Source organism: Lygodium microphyllum, chromosome 28 (assembly GCF_053477565.2).
Source record: "Lygodium microphyllum isolate KBCC chromosome 28, Lygodium_microphyllum_v1.1.10, whole genome shotgun sequence".
NCBI classification, from domain to species: Eukaryota; Viridiplantae; Streptophyta; class Polypodiopsida; order Schizaeales; family Lygodiaceae; genus Lygodium; species Lygodium microphyllum.
This window is the reverse complement of record NC_141162.1, coordinates 28,375,499-28,394,200: the sequence shown is the minus strand read 5'-3', so window position 1 is coordinate 28,394,200 and position 18,702 is coordinate 28,375,499.

Here is an 18,702-nt window from a genome sequence, read left to right as displayed (position 1 = left end):
AGCAATTTGAACATTGTATCCATAGAGTGCCTCAAATGGATCCATTCCACTACTCATATGATATGTATTGTTGTAACAAAATTCAACAAGATGCAACCAATCATCCCAAGAGGATTGAGTGTCATGACAAAAATGTCTCAAGTAGACTTCCACCCAATGGTTAACCCTCTCAGTTTGGCCATCGGTTTAAGGGTGGTAAGAAGTACTTGGAGTAAGAGTAGTGCCCATGGAAGTAAACAAACTCTTCCAAAAAATTCCCATGAATCTAGTATCTCTATGCGACATAATCCTCAAAGGCATTCCGTCTAGATTTAATATATCTTCCATGAATTGATTGACTACTTGCTTGGCTGAAAACTGTTCTTTGTTGGAATAAAATGGGCTAATTTGGTAAGTTTGTCCACAATAGAAAAGATACTATTCCAACCATGCCTTGTGGTAGAGAGGCTTGTAATAAAATCCATAGAGATATCGGTCCACTTTCCTTATGGAATTGACAAGGCTTGAAGGAGGCTGGCTGGTAATAAAGAAGAATCTTTATTTATGCATTTCATGCTCACACACTCATCTTCGCAATAACCCATCCTATCCAAGTCTATAAAACTAGCCAAAAATTAATTGATAGGGTTGAATCATAAGGATAATGCCCTTTAGCCTAGCCTTATCTATAGGTCTCTCAGGAAATACATGCTTTAGGACTTGGACTATATAATCTTCCCAATACAGGGATAGATCTGCCCTGAATAGGTCTCTCTCACTGGACATGCTAAATAGGTGCATTAGGCAAGCCATCTATGATGGCTTGTCTCGTAGCTTCTCTTGTGGGAATACATGATATATGGGCTACCATGTAATGCTGCTTACCCTTGCATACCACCACAGGCAAGTCAAATTCTAGAAGTAAAAGAAACCATCTAGTTATGCATCTTGTAGTGGAAGGGTTTCTCACTAGATAAAGCAAGGCTTGATGGTCAATGAAGAAGGCAAAGGGCATAGCCAAAAGATAATGACGAAACTTCTTTACAATGAATACCATGGCTAGGCCTTCCCTCTCCATTGTGGAGTAATCCATCTCCATATCTATGAGTTGTCTATACTAGTAAAGCTCATAGGATAATCTAGATTATGTTCACCAAGTTGGCACAAAATAGCTCCCATGGTGAGCTTTGAGGCATCAATGAGCACATGGGATATTATGTTCCAATCTGGGGCTCATAGAATCAGTACGGTCATGAGAGCATTTCTAAGTCCCTTGTAAGCGCATTGGCATTCCTTGGTTCACTTGAATATGATCAACAATTTGTAAAGGGGTCTAATAATCAATGCATAGTTCAACACGAATCGTTGATAGTACCCTATTTGTCCCAGGAAGCACTAAACTCCCTTATAGTTTGTGGGTGGTGGTAAATCGACAATGACTTTGACTTTGTAGAAATTGATGGCAATGCCATTCTTAGACACCACATGCCCTAGGATACATATGTGTTTTACCTAGAATTGGCACTTCAAGGGGTTCAAAGAGAGATTATACAACCTACACCACTCAAAGACTACGCAAAGTGCACAAAGTCTATCTAGGTGTTCCCTCCAAAATTGGAATGAATGCATAGATTCTCAACAAACACCTCCAATTCTTGACTAAGCATGTCTTTGAAAATGACACACATGAGGCTCTAAAAGGTAGATGTGCATTCATCAGCCCAAATGGCATAACTATGTAGGTAAACATTCCCCATTCTATTGCAAACACTATCTTATGCCTATTTTCGAGATGTATCTGCACTTGGTTATAACCTGAGAAGCAATTTACGAAACTATTGACCTCTCTTCCTACTACTCTCTTGAGCATATGCTCTATGCAGGGTAGTGGATAGTTATCTCTCTTTGTTGCACCATTAACTTTTTTATAGTTTATGCTCACGAATTTTTTCGTTCCTCTTGAGGACAATCACTATGGGTGATACCCAGTTTGGGTGCTCAATTTTGTACATGAATTTGGCATTCAACAACTTATCTATCTCCTACTTGATGATGATGTGTGTTGCTTTGGATTCATTGGGTATAGCCGCTATTTAACTAGTGTTGCATCAAGACTCATCGAGATATTATGGGTCATGACCCTCAAATTGACTCCTTTGAGTTCATCTAAGGACCAAGTGAATACATTTATGTACTCTCGCAGGAGAGCAATAAGATTAGCCTTCTCTTGCTCAATCAGGCTATCAATTATGAACGTGGGTCAAGGCTTTGCTCCTCCCCCTGCTGCCAAGTTGGCTTCCTTGATCTTAGCAAGCCCTTCTATTGGTTCATTTTCCTATCCTTGCCTCTTAGTTCCTAACAATATCACTATCTTATCATGATGAGACCTAAAATGGGCCGGCATTGGCTATGGCACTAGCAGGACCTCATGCACACAACAGATAATCCCACCACATGGCCTCGTGGTAGAGGAGCATTTGTAATACACCGACGTACACTAGATAGGCTTAATTATGCATTTGTAGTTGATATGTAGTCCAACGTTTACCTTTCCTTCTCCTCAGAGGGAGATCCCATAACATGTAGGCATAGTGCCTTGTCACACAAACATCAGGAAGCTCCCCTCGTCTGATTGCCGCGGCTCCACTACGACTCTCCTACACCTCGGGGATTGGCCCCAAGATGCATCGCTCCAACATATAAGACATAACATAGAAACTCCACTTTTTCTTGTTTTTCAAGATCCAAGAATATATAAATCCTCACCAAATAGTCCCAAGGAAAGCGTACAACACTAACCTACAACAAAGGCTCCTTTCCACTCAACGTGTAAGTCATGTCCTAGGAAGACAATTGCTATGCAATCCATGACTGATACCATGTCATGCATCATGTATAGTGCATATGATCCTAGTGCACAAACAATATCTATCAAATTAGCATTTTGTGATGTGGAAAAAACAGCCCTTTCATGATTTTCACTAAACATATGCTTCGATGTATGGAGACTAGCACCGATTCCTTGTGCTACTAGCCCCTTAAACTAGAATATTGCAATTCTAAATGAAATGCACAATCAAAATTTTCAAAGATTCAAACCCTCTCAGCCCTCTTAATCTCTTAACATCCCCTTTCCCTCTAACGTTTAGGTTATGCTGCGTTGCATAGGTGTAGGGTATTATTTGGTATATATTTTTTCACATAAAACGAAAAAACCATGAACTATGACACATAAAAAAAGCCAAAAGGAAGCCAAAATTCATGCCTCAACTTTGTTATATAGCCACAACCACGAATCATAATGTTCTAGATTTTTATAATACCAAAATCCTACTTTTTTTCCATTTTTAGCTATTTTTCTCTATTTATTTGTGCATTAAAATATATTTTTTGATTTATGATTAGTGACTAATTATCATAGCTAAAAGATGTTTTGTCTTAGAATTTTATCCCATGCACATCTCTTTTTCCCACCCGAAACCAATAAAACCTTCATTTTTACACTAAAAATGTACTTTTTGAGCCATAATTTAATTATTATGACTATTATTATTATGGATCTGCATTTTTTTAATGCACAACCCTCAATCATAATGAAAGAAAGATCCAATTTTTTTTTGTTCCATATGAATTCCATTTCAACCATCAAACATCAACAAGAAGCAAATTTCCTTTGTAAAAATGAGGCATACCGCTTATTTGTGTGCTACGGGTTTTGTAATTAATTTTTTCGGGTTGCCAATGGACCAAAAAGTAGCAAATATTTAGTGGTGAACATCTCCTCTCAGCCTCCTTTTGATCTTGGAGCAATTTGGCTCATGTCGGGCAAGCATCCTTCAACCAGTCTTCATTCTTCTTCATGTGCATGAACCGCCCCTTAAGGGGAGAGAGAGGGAGAAGAGAGAAAGGTTGGTTTTTTATCAGGCCATCCAAGTAGCCAATTCCGAAGGTGAGGGTAGCGATAGGGAGCATGGAGAACTAGCATCAAGCTGATCTACTCAATTGGTATGGGATATTGAGGTGGGAAATGGCCTATGCCTCCCCTCCTCCATTTTTTGCACCGTTTACTGCCACCATGGCCTCCATTTTTTTTGTACGCTAAAAAAAATGGCCCCCTCCCCCATAAAATCAAAATTTTGGAGGGTGCCCACCAAGGGTCATCCCCTTTCACTTCTCCTTTGGGCCCCTTCTCACCAAATTTGGCCAATTGCTCGGTCCCGTCCAGCGTCCAATTCGAGGTCTGAAAAATCCTACATGTCCATCTCAAAGTCCCCCACTACCAGGAATCTCCTAGAGTCTCTTCTGACATGCCGAGAAATTATGAAAGTTCCCCAACCATCACTAGGTGGGTCTTTAAAGCACTTTTGGGGCTTTGTCACTTGGTACTGATTGTAGCTGCTGCCTTCGATGAAGTCTATTTTTCCCTAGAAATTTTGATTTTAAAGCACTTCTTGACATAAAAAATCATCTATCATGTTGATGGGACCTAAAACGAGCCGGCACTGGCTCGTGCACTAGTCGGACCTCTATCATGCGCTCAACAACCCCACGGCCTCACGGCCAGGAGTGTGGATGACACATACATCATCTTCCTAAACATCTTGTGTTTGTATCACGTCTCGTAGTCCAACTCTAACCCAATTAACACTCCTCAGAGGGAGTCCCAGCACATTGCCAAATGGCATGAAGCAGAAACATAAGAGGTCCTCCAACTGCTGACTGCCGCTACTCACTGCGACTCTCCTACATCTTGGGGATTAGCCCCTCAATGCGTCGCTAAACATATATAACACAATATCGCACACATTTGTAGGTACCAATTGATCGTATCCAAGAATGTACCATACCTCACTTTCTTTCCCTTAGACCCAACGCCTAGCCTGCAGCTTGGACAACCTTACTCACTCAACGTTGGTCACGATCTTCTAGAAAGCAATTGCCATGCATCCAGGAGATATTGTCTGATACCTTTTATCATTTCTTTATGATTTATGTAAATTGTGAATGCCCATGTGCTCAAGCAATTAAGGAAATTAGCATTTGTGTACATGTGGAAAACATTTCTTTCAATGATTTTGACTATTGCTCGTATGCGATGTTTCATGAACCTAGCATCGAGAAACCCTCGTATGCGATGTTGCATGAACCTAGCACCGAGAAACCCTCATGCTACTAGGTTCTTAATTTTCAATTATCGACCAAACTAAATGGTATGCATAAAACCATCAAGCTTTTCATCATTTCATTCAGCATTTAAACACCTTTTATACACTCTACCCTCTCACCCGTTTAGGTTGTGCATGGTGCATAGGTTTAGGGTTCATGTCCATGTTTTTGTTGTATGAAAACCAGTAAAAACTCACTAGAACATAAAGGTAGGGCTAAACTGAGGCTAAACCTCATACTTTAGACCTCCCATACATGCACAAACATGATTCTTATTTTTTCTTAATTTTCGACACTCAAAATCCATTTTTTTCCCCTATTTTTTTCTCATTTTTTCTATTTTTCTTATATTTTTTGCAATATTAAATAACTAAAAATTCAAAATGAGTTTTGGGCTGTGGCCCTTAGGTTCATTTGCAATAAAAACACAATTTTAGTTGGTGTGTCTTATTATATTTTGCTATTTATATATCAAAACCCCCCAATTTCCCCTTGTTTTTCATCTTTTTCATGTTTTATTTCACTATTTCCAGCCATACAACAAATGAATTTCTAAATTTTTTATGATAAACTGATAGCAACCATCACAAACATCATTGTATTTAAATATCAGCCCATAGGAACAAATTTCCATGAAGCAAATTGCATAAAAACATCATTTTTCTTTATAAAAAGTATATTACCGTCTTTTGCGGGTTTTTATTTGACGTGCCTCATGACTAATTTCCAGCCATCATTTCAGTCCGGAATCAGCAATTTATCTTCATCCTGCATCGCGTAGCAATCCCCATTCGATTGGGCAAGCATCCGTCAATCCTTCTTCATCTTCTTCTCTTCCCACATGAATCTGCCCTTAGAGGAGAGAGAGGGAGGAGAGAGAAAGACTAATTTTCTCTCTCTCTCTACAATCCACCATTCTGCACGTGAAGGATGGCGATACGAGGCCGAGAGAAGAGGGATTTTAGCCCTAGCTTCAGATGGTATGGGTGTATTTCAATGCCCTAAGGCTCTCCATCTCTCCACGTCGCCCTGCGCCCCCCCCTCCATGTTTTTTTTTTCAGCTGCAAAAAAAAATGCCCCCCCCCCATTCGCGTTGAATTTGGGGCCCAAAGGGTGGCACCCGTTCATTTCTCCCTTGATCGGCCGCTAACTCTAGTGTCCAGCGTCCGTTTTACAGTCCGAAAATTTCTGTGAGCTCGTCTTGAGGTCCCACACTGGCTGCCAATTCATGTAACTCGTGGCGCACATAAAAATTACTAAAAATCTAGAAGTGTTGTACAGCATCCTTAGAGCACTTTGACGCTTAAAATCGTCCTAGATTGAGCCGCCGCCTTCGACGTTGAATATTCTTCCCTTGATATTCGTATTTTTAAGCTATTTTTAAGCACTTCTCGGCACCAAAATTCCGCTGTCATTGGCGACCACGGGATAGGGTGACTCAATCCGTTGAATCCCACACCAAATCTGCACAAAAACAACCAAAGGGAGCATCAAGCTGATACAAAATAAATACATACTAAACACAGCACAGTGCTCACCCTACCCCCTGACAGAACCAAGGCATGACATCCACAAGGAGTAGGCCTAGCATAATCTAATAGAGAATCCGAAGCTAGTCACTGACCCACTGCTCCAACACGGCCAAACTAAAAAGAACTATCAAAGAGGTTGCCCTAACTGGTGGTCTGAACTGCCTACCTAACTAAGGACAACACAACCAGGAGCTCCTACTAGGTGAGGACTCCTATAGCCTGATCAAGAAGTATTTTCTTGTAACACATTTCTTCTGTTAGGGTTTTATTTTATTGACATACTCGGGCATGTAAAAAGGAGGGAGCTGAGTGTAGTGACCCAAGGAAAACAGGGCATCCGCCTCAGGTCCTGTCTCGATACCCAAGAACCTACCAAGCCCTCGCTAGGTGACACTTAATCCTTTTTTTATGCTCACTTTTATTTTCGCTCCAACCTTCCTTATTTCTTCTTTTCCAGCAAGAAGCCACCCCTAGGAAGACAAGGTATTGGCCCCGGGTCTGACTCATCCCCAAGAACCTACCAGGCCTTCGCAAGGCAATGATCAACTGCTCATAAATGTTTTTCTTTTCTATTTTTATAGGGGTTAGAACCCCTTTTTACACACCTTTGTAGTTATTTTCCTTTAAGATATTCAAGATTTTTCCTTCTTCTTATCATTATCATTTTTTCTGGTAGGCTTCTCTATCTGCCTCACAAGTAACAATAACTCCTAGAACGGCTGCCTAGCAGGCTAGCAGAACAGGGTCACTAGGACTTCCGTCTAAAACAGGTCTTTCAATGCATGACAATGTCTTTACAGGAGACAATGACTACACAGACCTCCCTCAGACATACTAAACCTAAACCTCGGGATTTCATGCCTTGGACGTCGGTCCCCAATAAGAAATGAAAATCCCCTTTAACAAGTACATAAACACATATAACATAAAAAACACATTACTCATAAAGGAAAGGTATCATCTGGATAGGGCCACAAGAAGCTGCTACGTAACAAAAGGCTCCTTCCAAGCTCTTCTTCCGAACCTGTCTAGCACAAAACTCAAACAAGAAACCATTAACCGCACCTGCACTAAATAGACAACTGGCCCTCTTGGCCTAATGAAATAAAGCACTTCACCACAAAACTTGATCGGCCCTCTTGGCCTAACGAAATAGAACAAAGCAGCACCTACACATCCTTCCTGGAATAGCACAGATGTACACTAATAGGCTCCCTCCCAAGGAGGAAAAATAGGCTCGTAGCCCTAAACTAAATGCATAAGGTTATGACCCATCCCTCCTGCATAAATAGAAAGAGGCATACGCATAATATGTTGTCTAATCAACCTATGGGTCCCGGATAATAATGGTAGATTGGTCTCAGCTACTCTTTGCATCATCCATATCAACCATCGTCAGCCATTTATTGCATGTTCTGATAACATACCCCACAAGCGACTAGGTCCTGTTTCATCATTGATGACAATATCCAAACTAGGACCACAATTAAAGAAGAGGTATTCCTCATAAGCAAGATTTGCTAATGAATCTGCAAACTGATTCCAATAACGTGGAATCAGCTGAAAAGACACTCTCTCAAACTCTTCAAGTAGGGTCATAGCATTTCGATGATACATACAAAGAATGGGATTCCGCACTGTGTATGTCCCATCTAGCTGATTCAGAATCAACTGGGAATCCCCTTTTACTAACAATCGACGAATACCACCTTGCTTGGCAATATACAGTCCCATAATCAAGGCTTTATACTCCGCCATATTGTTAGTGAATCCTACCCCGAGATAAGCAACTAACTTCATCGCAACTCTACGTCGGGGATCTCGGATTACTACTCCAACACTCCCTTTTTTATTAGGGCCCCTCGACGCTCCGTGAAATTATAGCGTGTACATCCATAATGGGTTTACATAGCTGGCCATCACGAACTCCTCTATTTGTAATTGTGATAATCAAAGTTTAGCATATTGAGAGGATGAATTGACGGCTCCATCCCACCTTCTTCATTGAACTCAACAGGGATACTTGTCAACAGTTGTAAACAGTGATGACAGAAGACTTTAATCTTCCACACAAAGGTTCCCTCTTCTTGCTCAATCACTTTACACCCTTTGCTCCACCAGATGATTTTCCCGTGATGGTATCTTTGCTCCAAATATGGGTGCTCCAAATAAGGGATTAACCGACCCATCAACCAGCTTTAAGCTCTTCCGCAGGTCTCAAATCATCCCTAACACGGACCTGCAATGCATTTCTCTATATTAGCACACTTAGAAATAGTAAGGTTTAATATTATTAAGATTAACCTTATTCTTAAACTCTACTCCCTGTAGATCAGCTAATAGGGTTGTAGACCTATTATTCCCTAACCTGACAATCTTGTAGGGCCCATCCCATTTAGGTTCCAATTTTCCTGGGAACAACTCCCTACGCGCATCATAATACAAAACCAGTTGTCCTTTCTTAAAGGTATACTTCTTCGCTTTCAGGTCATGCAACTGTTTCATGCGACGTTTAGCCACCTCTTGGTATAATAGGCTTTGCAACTTAATTTCATCTAGGTGCGCTAAAGTCGCAAAACGTTCTAATAGGGCGTCCTTATTACCCAAAGAATGGTTTATTGCGAATCTAATGGTCGGCAACTCAATTTCTAAGGGTAAAACACACTCTTCACCATAAACAAGTTTGAATGGCGTGTGGCCACTGGCTCGCTTGAACGTGGTATTATATGCCCATACTGCCACATACAGCTTCTTGTCCCAGTCTCGTTTCTTCTTAGAGACTATCTTAGACAAGATACCCACAAGCTGTTTATTAGTACTTTCAACTTGTCCATTTGCTTGCGGATTATACAGAGTTGTTTTGTTATGCTGTATTTTCCACGCATCAGTCAGGTTTTGATAACCTTGTTTAAGAAATGGGTTCCACGGTCTGACACTAATTCTTTCAGTGGACCAAAACGGCAGATTATCTGCTCTAAAAGGAAACTAGCAGTTTCTTTAGCATCATCTTTCCTTGTTGCACGTGCTTCTGACCAGTTTGTGAAGTAGTCAGTTGCTACAATAATATACCTCTTTTGCATAGTCGACGACGAAGTAATAGGACCCACAAAGTCTATTCCCCACTTCTCAAATGGAAGTAACGCCATAATAGGGGTGAGTAGTCTTTTCCTATTCTCTCAACTATCATGTCGTTAACAAATGTCGCATCTCTTAACATACGCGAACGCATCTTGGAAGATGGCAGGCCACCAGTAACGTGCTCTTAAAGCCTTTTGTGCTGTAAGTTGTCCAACAAAATGGCCTTCGCAAGCGGAATCATGACACTCTTCCAAAATGAATGGCACCTCATCAGGCATCACATCAGCGATAGATGGCATCAACCCCTTGCCGATATAATGTACCTGCGATCAAGGCAAACTTTAATGCATGTTGCTTAATTTTCCTTCTCTCAACTTTAGATAGTTCGGATCTAGCCTCTCCTGTCGATAAATAATGCGTTATTGCAGCATACCAGGAGGGAATAGACGCCGTGTCTATCTTAAATAATGACTCCATGTCACTACCTTCAGCCACAGATTCTTTCGGCTCCCCAAAGTCCACAAGACATTCCACAATACCCTGCAACCTTGGTGGCTTACTCCTGATCTTATAATCAAACTCCTGCAAAGTGATTAGCCACTTCGCTAGACGATCAGGCGGCTGCAGCTTATTCATCAATAATGGAAGCCCCTCCGCCTTCGTATAAAGCACAACTTTCTCATAGATGATATAGTGCCTGAATTTCTTGGTCCCAAAGACCATCGCAAGACACAACTTCTCCATGTAGGTATAATTGATCTCTGAAATGCCCAATTTCCGACTAGCAAAGGCTATCGGATGATACCACTTTTCCTCCCAAATTTGGGCTAAACAACAGCAGCTGATACTATGCATGGTGGCTACTGAAAATATATAGAACACCTCACCTCTTTTAGGTGCTTTTAAAATGGGAGCTTTTACTAGCTCCTGTTTCACATCCTTGAATGCTACCTTACAAGAGTCACTCTATACAAACAAACAGCTAAAGGACAATATATTTGTAAGCACCAACGTTCTTTTTGCCAAGGCGTTTCTGAACCTATGGTAATAACCAACCGAAGACTGAAAGCAATGAACTTCTTTCGGAGTGCGTGGTGGACCCATGGCAACTATGACTTTGACCTTCTCAAGATCTGTCGCAATTCTTACCGAACTGACTACGTGGCCCAGCAATAGCCCATAAGGTACACCAAAAACACACTTCCATGGGTTTAGAGCGATGCAAAATTTCCTACACCGCTCAAAGCACTTTCTTAAAATGATCAACTGCCTTTCTCTCACTGTGGTGGCCCTTAAGTCATCAATAAACACCTTCAACTCTTCAGGGGATATGTCACCGAATGTCTTATCTGTTGTTCGTTGCCATGAACCAGGCGCATTGCATAAACCAAAGGCCATCACATGGTACGCAAAAGTACCAAAGATAGTAATAAAAGTTGTTTTCAACTTGTCCTCTTTTGCAATTGCCATCTGGTTGTATCTCGCAAAGCAATCCATAAACGAATATATCTCCCTACCTGCTAATTGATCCAAAATGTGGTCAATAAATGGCAATGGGTAGTAATCCTTAACCGTCTGCTTGTTCAGCTCTCTAAAATCTACACATAATCGGATTTGATTATTTTTCTTCTTTCTAATCACAACTGGTGAACACCATTCCGTATGTTGCATAGGAAAGATTAAACCAGCTTTTCTAAGCTTCTGTAACTCCTCAAACAGCCCGTCCCTCAATTCAAAAGGCATATGCCTTACTTTCTAACGTACAGGATGACTGCCCTCATTTATAGGAATAGTATGAACAGCCAGTCTGGGAGGAATGCCTCTTAGCTCATCATAACTCCAAGCAAAGATATCGCGGAATTCTTGAATCAAGGACACATTGTCCTCCCTTTCTGCTGAGCTGAGCATAGAACCTAATTTAATTGGCCGCGAATCATTTGGCGTGCCAAGGTCTAGCTCGATAACATCTACATCTCTTATGCAATCTTAGGCCTCTATCGGCTCATTCAGAGTGATCTTATAGATGTCCTCTGTGGTGGATCCCTCTTTGGACTCATCACTCGATGATGTTTCACTGGCGGATAAATCCTCTAATGTCTCCAATTCTGTGGAAGATAGAGAAGCTCTCTCACTCTGCAGGGACTCAGGATAGGCATCAATCACCATGCACTGGGCACCTCTACTGAATATCAACTGACCAGCGCGTATATCCACTTGGCAGTCCGCTTGCAAGATCCAAGGCCATCCAAGTAATACTTGGTAACTTGGACGCCCTACAAAATGAATTACTATAAAGTCTAGCAGGCATTCTACATTTGCAACTGTGACATGGACCTTAGTAATGCAGCCTTCCAGCTGTCTCAAACTATCATCCGCCATTCTGAGAATTGTGGAGGTATCTTTCTGGATCGCAAGACCCAACCTTTCCATCAGTTCAGAACTCATAATGTTAACAGATGATCCCGTTTTAACAATGGCATAATCTACTAATATCCCATCGACATAGGCTACAACCCTTGGGCAATGCTTCTTAGCATGCTTGAACCAGTCATCACCAACTCTCGCAATACCCAAAGGTTCTACGATATACTCGGTATGCAAGATCTTTCTAAATTCCTTGCGTACTCCTGGAGAAAGCTTAATAAGCTGTAAAAGGTTCACATCTGGCTTGACTTTGCAAAGAGAGCTCGCCAAATCGAATTCACGATAGTTCGGCAGAGTTCGCTTTTCATGCCAAACCATCCGCTCTTTAGGTCGCTGAACCGGCTTTATTGCCTCTTTTTTAACTTTCATCTTCTTCCTCGGTGGTTCCTTATCCTTCTTAACATTGGCTTTACTCTCCACGGGCTTCAGAGGTCCCCCTTCCATGGCAGGATCCAGAACTTGCATTGCTTTGTCGCCCTGTTTAGGGTTTTCGTCGACAGGCTTATCCTTGTCGGCCTCTCTACCCATTTGACCTCTTGTAAGGACAGCTCGTAGATTAGAGGTTTCAGTGTCATTAACACGCACAACCTCAATCAAACTAACCCCACTACCACTAGGCAGCTCCTCCAGTGTAGTCTTTGGTCGTTGGAGTATTTGTTTAGGCCTGTCTTCTCACTGGGAATCATTTCCTTGCGCACAATGATTAACAGGCCCTGATTGCCGACTACCTTGCTGGAGGGAACTAGTCTTACTCCAGCAAGTGGCTGCTAAATGGCCGGATTTTCCACAAATGTCGCACTTGACATTTGGGCAATTTCGTGGATAATGTTGCCCACCACACCATTTGCAGCTAAACTTGGAAGGCGCATCCTCATTTGGGTATCTACTTCCTATCAAATTTTGTTGTTTTTTAAGAAAGTTGACATCAATGGCTATTTGTCGATACTGCTTCGTAATCATGTCAGTATAATGCTTCATCATGTCCTTAACCTCGCCAAGAACATTGGAAGCGCTCGACTCGTAGCCTTGATCATTACCGTGTCGTTCCATCGGCCTAACAATTCGATTAGGCACTGGTTGTTGAACCACATGCATGGTATTAGGATTAACTACCTGGCCTCCACCATTTGGAGCCATTTGACTGCCCGTAGGCATCGACATGCCAGGGGGAGTTGGTAATAAAGGCACATTCTGCATCATGTTCCCTCTCCCATTAGGATTAGCCATCTCTATCCCTTGGCTACTACTGCCATTGGCCATCACCATATTATTTCCCAATGCTAGACCCATATTCGAATTGCCTCGAGAGGCATAGGCTGCTTGTAGTCGGGATTCCACTTCTTGTGCTCGTGTAATGGCAGTATCTATATCCCCCAAAGGACACTACTCAACTGCAACTGGATATTAAAGTCCAAACCATGCAGAAAATATTGCAATTGGGTAGCTACGAGGATAGGAATAGAGACTTGCAACTTACGAAAAACCTCTTTTATTTTCTTTGCATAAGCACGAATATCCTCGTGTGGTTCTTGGCGGGTCACATTGAGTACACACAACCAATATTGCCCACCCCTTTCAGGGGCAAACTCCCTTCGAAAAGCTCCATAAAATGAATCAATATTCAATATGGTTCCGGCTTCTAAACCATAATACCATATGGCAGCTCTTCCTTTGAGAGTTATGTTGAAGAACATCATTAAATGTCCTTCTTCTTGGATGCGACAGTTAAACATCAGCTTTGAAACTTCCTGATATAGAGTTCCGCATCTTCCTCAACTAGCCCATTAAAAATGGGTAGCGGGTAACCTAGAGCCGGCAAATCCGTCGTTCCTGTAGGAATTGCAATGGGCTGCGCCATGACAAGAATTGGATTTGCACTAGGAATAGAGGATGGTGGGGTTACACCTCCCGCACTTGATGTAGACCGGCTTATTGGAGAAAGGGGAGCACTAGAGCTTCCACCTTCTCCTAACGAACTGCTTGTGGCACCAAGACCACTAGATCCACTCCCTCGTAAGGGTTTAACACTGCTACGCTTACGGGAATACCTCCTAAGAATTTCAGCACGTCGCCTAGCTCTTTCGTCTCTCTCTTGCTTTTGGATTTCTGCTAGACGATGCTTATCGATGAATAACGGATCAATCTCAGTATCCTTTGGCATAAACTGCTAACTAGTCCCTAGACAACCAGGATTCGAGGATCGCCACTTCTAGGCGGCTCCTGGCAGACGCACCACTAATGGGACCTAAAACGGGTTGGCACTGGCTCATGCATTAGCCGGACCTCTATCATGCACTCAACAACCCCACGGCCTCGCAACCAGGAGCGTGGATGACAAATACATTATCTTCCTAAACATCTTGTGTTTGTATCACGTCTCATAGTCCAACTCTAACCCAATTAACACTCCTGGGAGGGAGTCCCAGCACATTGCCAAATGGCACGAAGCACAAACATAAGAGGTCCTCCAACGGCTGACTGCCGCTACCTCACTGCGACTCTCCTACATCTTGGGGATTGGCCCCTTGATGCGTCGCTAAACATATATAACACAATATCGCACACATTTCCACTCAAGGTACCAATTGATCGTATCCAGGAATGTACCATACCTCACTTTCTTTCCCTTAGACCCAACGCCTAGCCTGCAGCTTGGACAACCTTACTCACTCAACGTTGGTCACGATCTTCTAGAAAGGAATTGCCATGCATCCAGGAGATATTGTCTGATACCTTTTATCATTTCTTTATGATTTATGCAAATTGTGAATGCCCATGTGCTCAAGCAATTAAGGAAATCAGCATTTGTGTACATGAGGAAAACATTTCTTTCAATGATTTTGACTATTGCTCATATGCGATGTTTCATGAACCTAGCACCGAGAAACCCTCGTGCTACCAGGTTCTTAATTTTCAATTATCGACCAACCTAAATGGTATGCATAAAACCAACAAGCTTTTCATCATTTCATTTAGCATTTAAACACCTTTTATACACTCTACCCTCTCACCCATTTAGGTTGTGCATGGTGCATAGGTTTAGGGTTCATGTCCGTGTTTTTGTTGTATGAAAAGCAATAAAAACTCACTAGAACATAAAGGTAGGGCTGAACTGAGGCTAAACCTCATACTTCAGACCTCCCTCCCATACATCCACAAATATGATTCTTATTTTTCCTTAATTTTCGGCACTCAAAATCCATTTTTTTCACCTATTTTTCCCTCATTTTCCCTATTTTTCTTGTATTTTTTGCAATATTAAATGAACTAAAAATTCAAAATGAGTTGTGAGCTGTGGCCCTTAGGTTCATTTGCAGTAAAAACACAAATTTAGTTGGTGTGTCTTATTATATTTTGCTATTTATATCTCAAAAACTCCCAATTTCCCCATGTTTTTCGTCTTTTTCGTGTTTTATTTCACTATTTCCAGCCATACAACAAATGAATTTCTAAATTTTTTATGATAAACTAATAGCAACCATCACAAACATCATTGTATTTAAATATCACCCATAGGAACAAATTTCCATGTAGCAAATTGCATTAAAACACCATTTTTCTTTATGAAAAGTATATTACCATCTTTTGCGGGTTTTTATTTGATGTGCCTCATGACTGATTTCCAGCCATCATTTCAGTCCGGAATCAGCAATTTATCTTCATCCTGCATCGCGGAGCAATCCCCCTTCGATTCTTCTTCTCTTCCCACATGAATTTGCCCTTAGAGGAGAGAGAGGGAGGAGAGAGAAAGACTGATTTTCTCTCTCTCTCTCTACAGTCCACCATTCTGCGCGCGAAGGACGGCAATAGGAGGCCAAGAGAAGAGGGATTTCAGCCCTAGCTTCAAATGGTATGGGTGTATTTCAGTGCCCTAAGGCTCTCCATCTCTCCACGTCGCCCTGCACCCCCCCTCCATGTTTTTTTTAAAAGCCACAAACCCCAACCCCCCCCCCCCCCCCCCCCCCCCCCCGGTTCGTGTTGAATTTGGGGCCCAAAGGGGCCCCCAAAGGGTGGCACCCTTTCATTTCTCCCTTGACTTGCTGGTTTTTTGCCTAACTCTAGTGTTCGGCGCCCATTTTACAGTCCGAAAATTTCTGTGAGCTTGTCTTGAGGTCCCGCACTGGCTGCCAATTCCTGTAACTCGTACTAGCACACAGAAAAATTACTAAAAATACGAAAGTGTTGTACGGGCGTCCTTAGAGCACTTTGACACTTAAAATCGTCCTAGATCGAGCCGCCGCCTTCGACGTTGAATATTTTTTCCTTGATATTCGTAATTTTTAGCTATTTTTAAGCACTTCTCGTCACCAAAATTCTTCTCTCGCATGTCACCCTTTTTAAACTTTGTGAAGCATTTTGGTAGGTCTCGGGACTTCTGTTGTTCTTTGGCTTCCATCCCCTTTGGCTACTAAGCTCTTTTCTTCCTTCAACTGCCTGTGTCTTAGGTGGACTAAGAGGTTCCCTTTGATGCATTTGGTCTTAGATGGTTGGGGTATTTCTAGGTCTCTCTCAGAACTCACTTTTGACTCAAAGTCAAACTCACAACCTTCGCTAAAGGAGGAGTTTCCCTCGATGATTGTAACTCTAAAGCCGAGTATGTTCCGAGGAGAGGTGTAGTACTTGGTTAAACTAATCCAGCTTGCTTGTATTCTATCACTTTTAGGTGGTCCAACCAAGTATGGTTGCATCCTGTCTTGAAGACTCCTCCGTCAATCCTAAAGACATTGGCTTTCCATGGCTTGGAGTCTACTCGTATTTGTTCAATCACTTAGATGTGTGTGACATCATACTCTATTGTCTCGACCTCTTCCTCACTTTCCTCATTCGAAGAGTAGCAATCTTCATACTTGTCATCCGAATCGTTACCTTCTAACTGCCCATCGTCCCCTAGGTTTATGTCCTCATCCCTGTCCTCAACCCTCTTCTCATCTGTGTGATCAATGCCCAATTGTACATTGGGTTCAAGTCATGCAATTTGGTCCATCGCCACTTTGGCTAGTCCATGAGATCCTTGAGGAGTTTGAGATTGATAGCTAGGTCATGTGCTAGCTCTCTTGTCAAGTATTCAAGGATCCCTTGGAGCTTGAGTTTGTCAGAGATGGAATGTGGGAAGGGACAAGTGTTGGTTGTGTGCTAGAGCTCCTAGTCATCATGCAAAGTGGTACTGATGGCGAGGTCTTATCCTTGGCAGTAGTTGAGAGGTTGTGGCTTCATGAGAATCATTGGCTATCCTTGCAGCCTACTTATAATCGTCTTCGTTATTTGAGAATGATGGGTCAATGGTGGCTAGCACATGCATCCAATCCTACTCGTCCACAGGGCAAGGGATATACTTCATTAGTGGCTCGTAAGAGTTCCTAACTTATGAATCTCCTTTCAAGATAGCAAAGATGGTGTCTAGGTCGACCAATGTGGACTTTCAAGTATCCATCTCAGCTCTTACAACCTCTGAACTGTTGCCCAAGAATATGAGACTATTGCCCCAATCTTTTGTTACTTGTGCATTTTGTATGTAGGGTGAGCCTAGTAGGATATCATAGTCCACTCCCTTCATGACTATGAAGTTAACTGAGAACTGGAACCTCACTATCTCAAGGGCAAGTATTTTAGTACCCCAAATGGCCTAACTTTCATTTTGTTGGCCAACATGACATTAAACCTTATAGTCTCCACTAATGGGCTACCCCAAGCTTGCAAGATTGTTTGGTTGAGTACACTAACTCTTGCTCCTGTGTCCACGATTCGCGTTCTTGTGACATACCCTAAGGCTATGACAGGTACGACTGCGTGCATTTCCATGCCTTCCCAAAAAGTATTCACGTGTAAGAACTTAGGCTTTTATTTTAGGGTTAAGTTAGTACTTGCATGGCTGCGTCATGGTTGGGTAGGTCAGTCACTCCAAGCTCATTTGGTCTTTCTACCCATTGCTTTAGCATTTGCCATAAGATTGGACTCTGTTTGAGAAATTCTTCCAAAGGCAAAGTATACAGGGACCGATAAGAATTTCTTGTGACTCTGCCTTTGGGTGAGGATGCATCTCTTGCTTTTAAGTGAGTAGGCAAGGCTATTGTACACATGCTAGAGAGCTCATTGATCTCATCTCGATAATGGATTTTGCATCCTTTTGTTGTGCTTGGGCTTATCTCACCCACTCGACCTTATCAACTACTTCTAATTGGTTCCTCAAATCAAGATATTCTCCAATATTGGCATTTCCCCCTTTTTTGTTGTCTTAGGAGCAAATGTCTCTATTTCTACATCTGTGACTTGCTTTCCCTTTGATTACATGGTGGCACTATCCATCTTAAGCATAATCTTTGTCTCAACCCTCTTTTTCCTTCTTCTATGGCTTTTCTTCCCTATTGAATCTGCGTCGAGGTTGCTAGGTTAGTCCGGGTAATGAAATACTGGCCTACTTTGCCTATGCTCAGGTCATGACATTCAACAGAATTGGCATAGCTTTGCCATCAAGCATCTCAACTCTGAAGAGTCCCAGTGGTATGTATGATGGTTGAACAAGTTG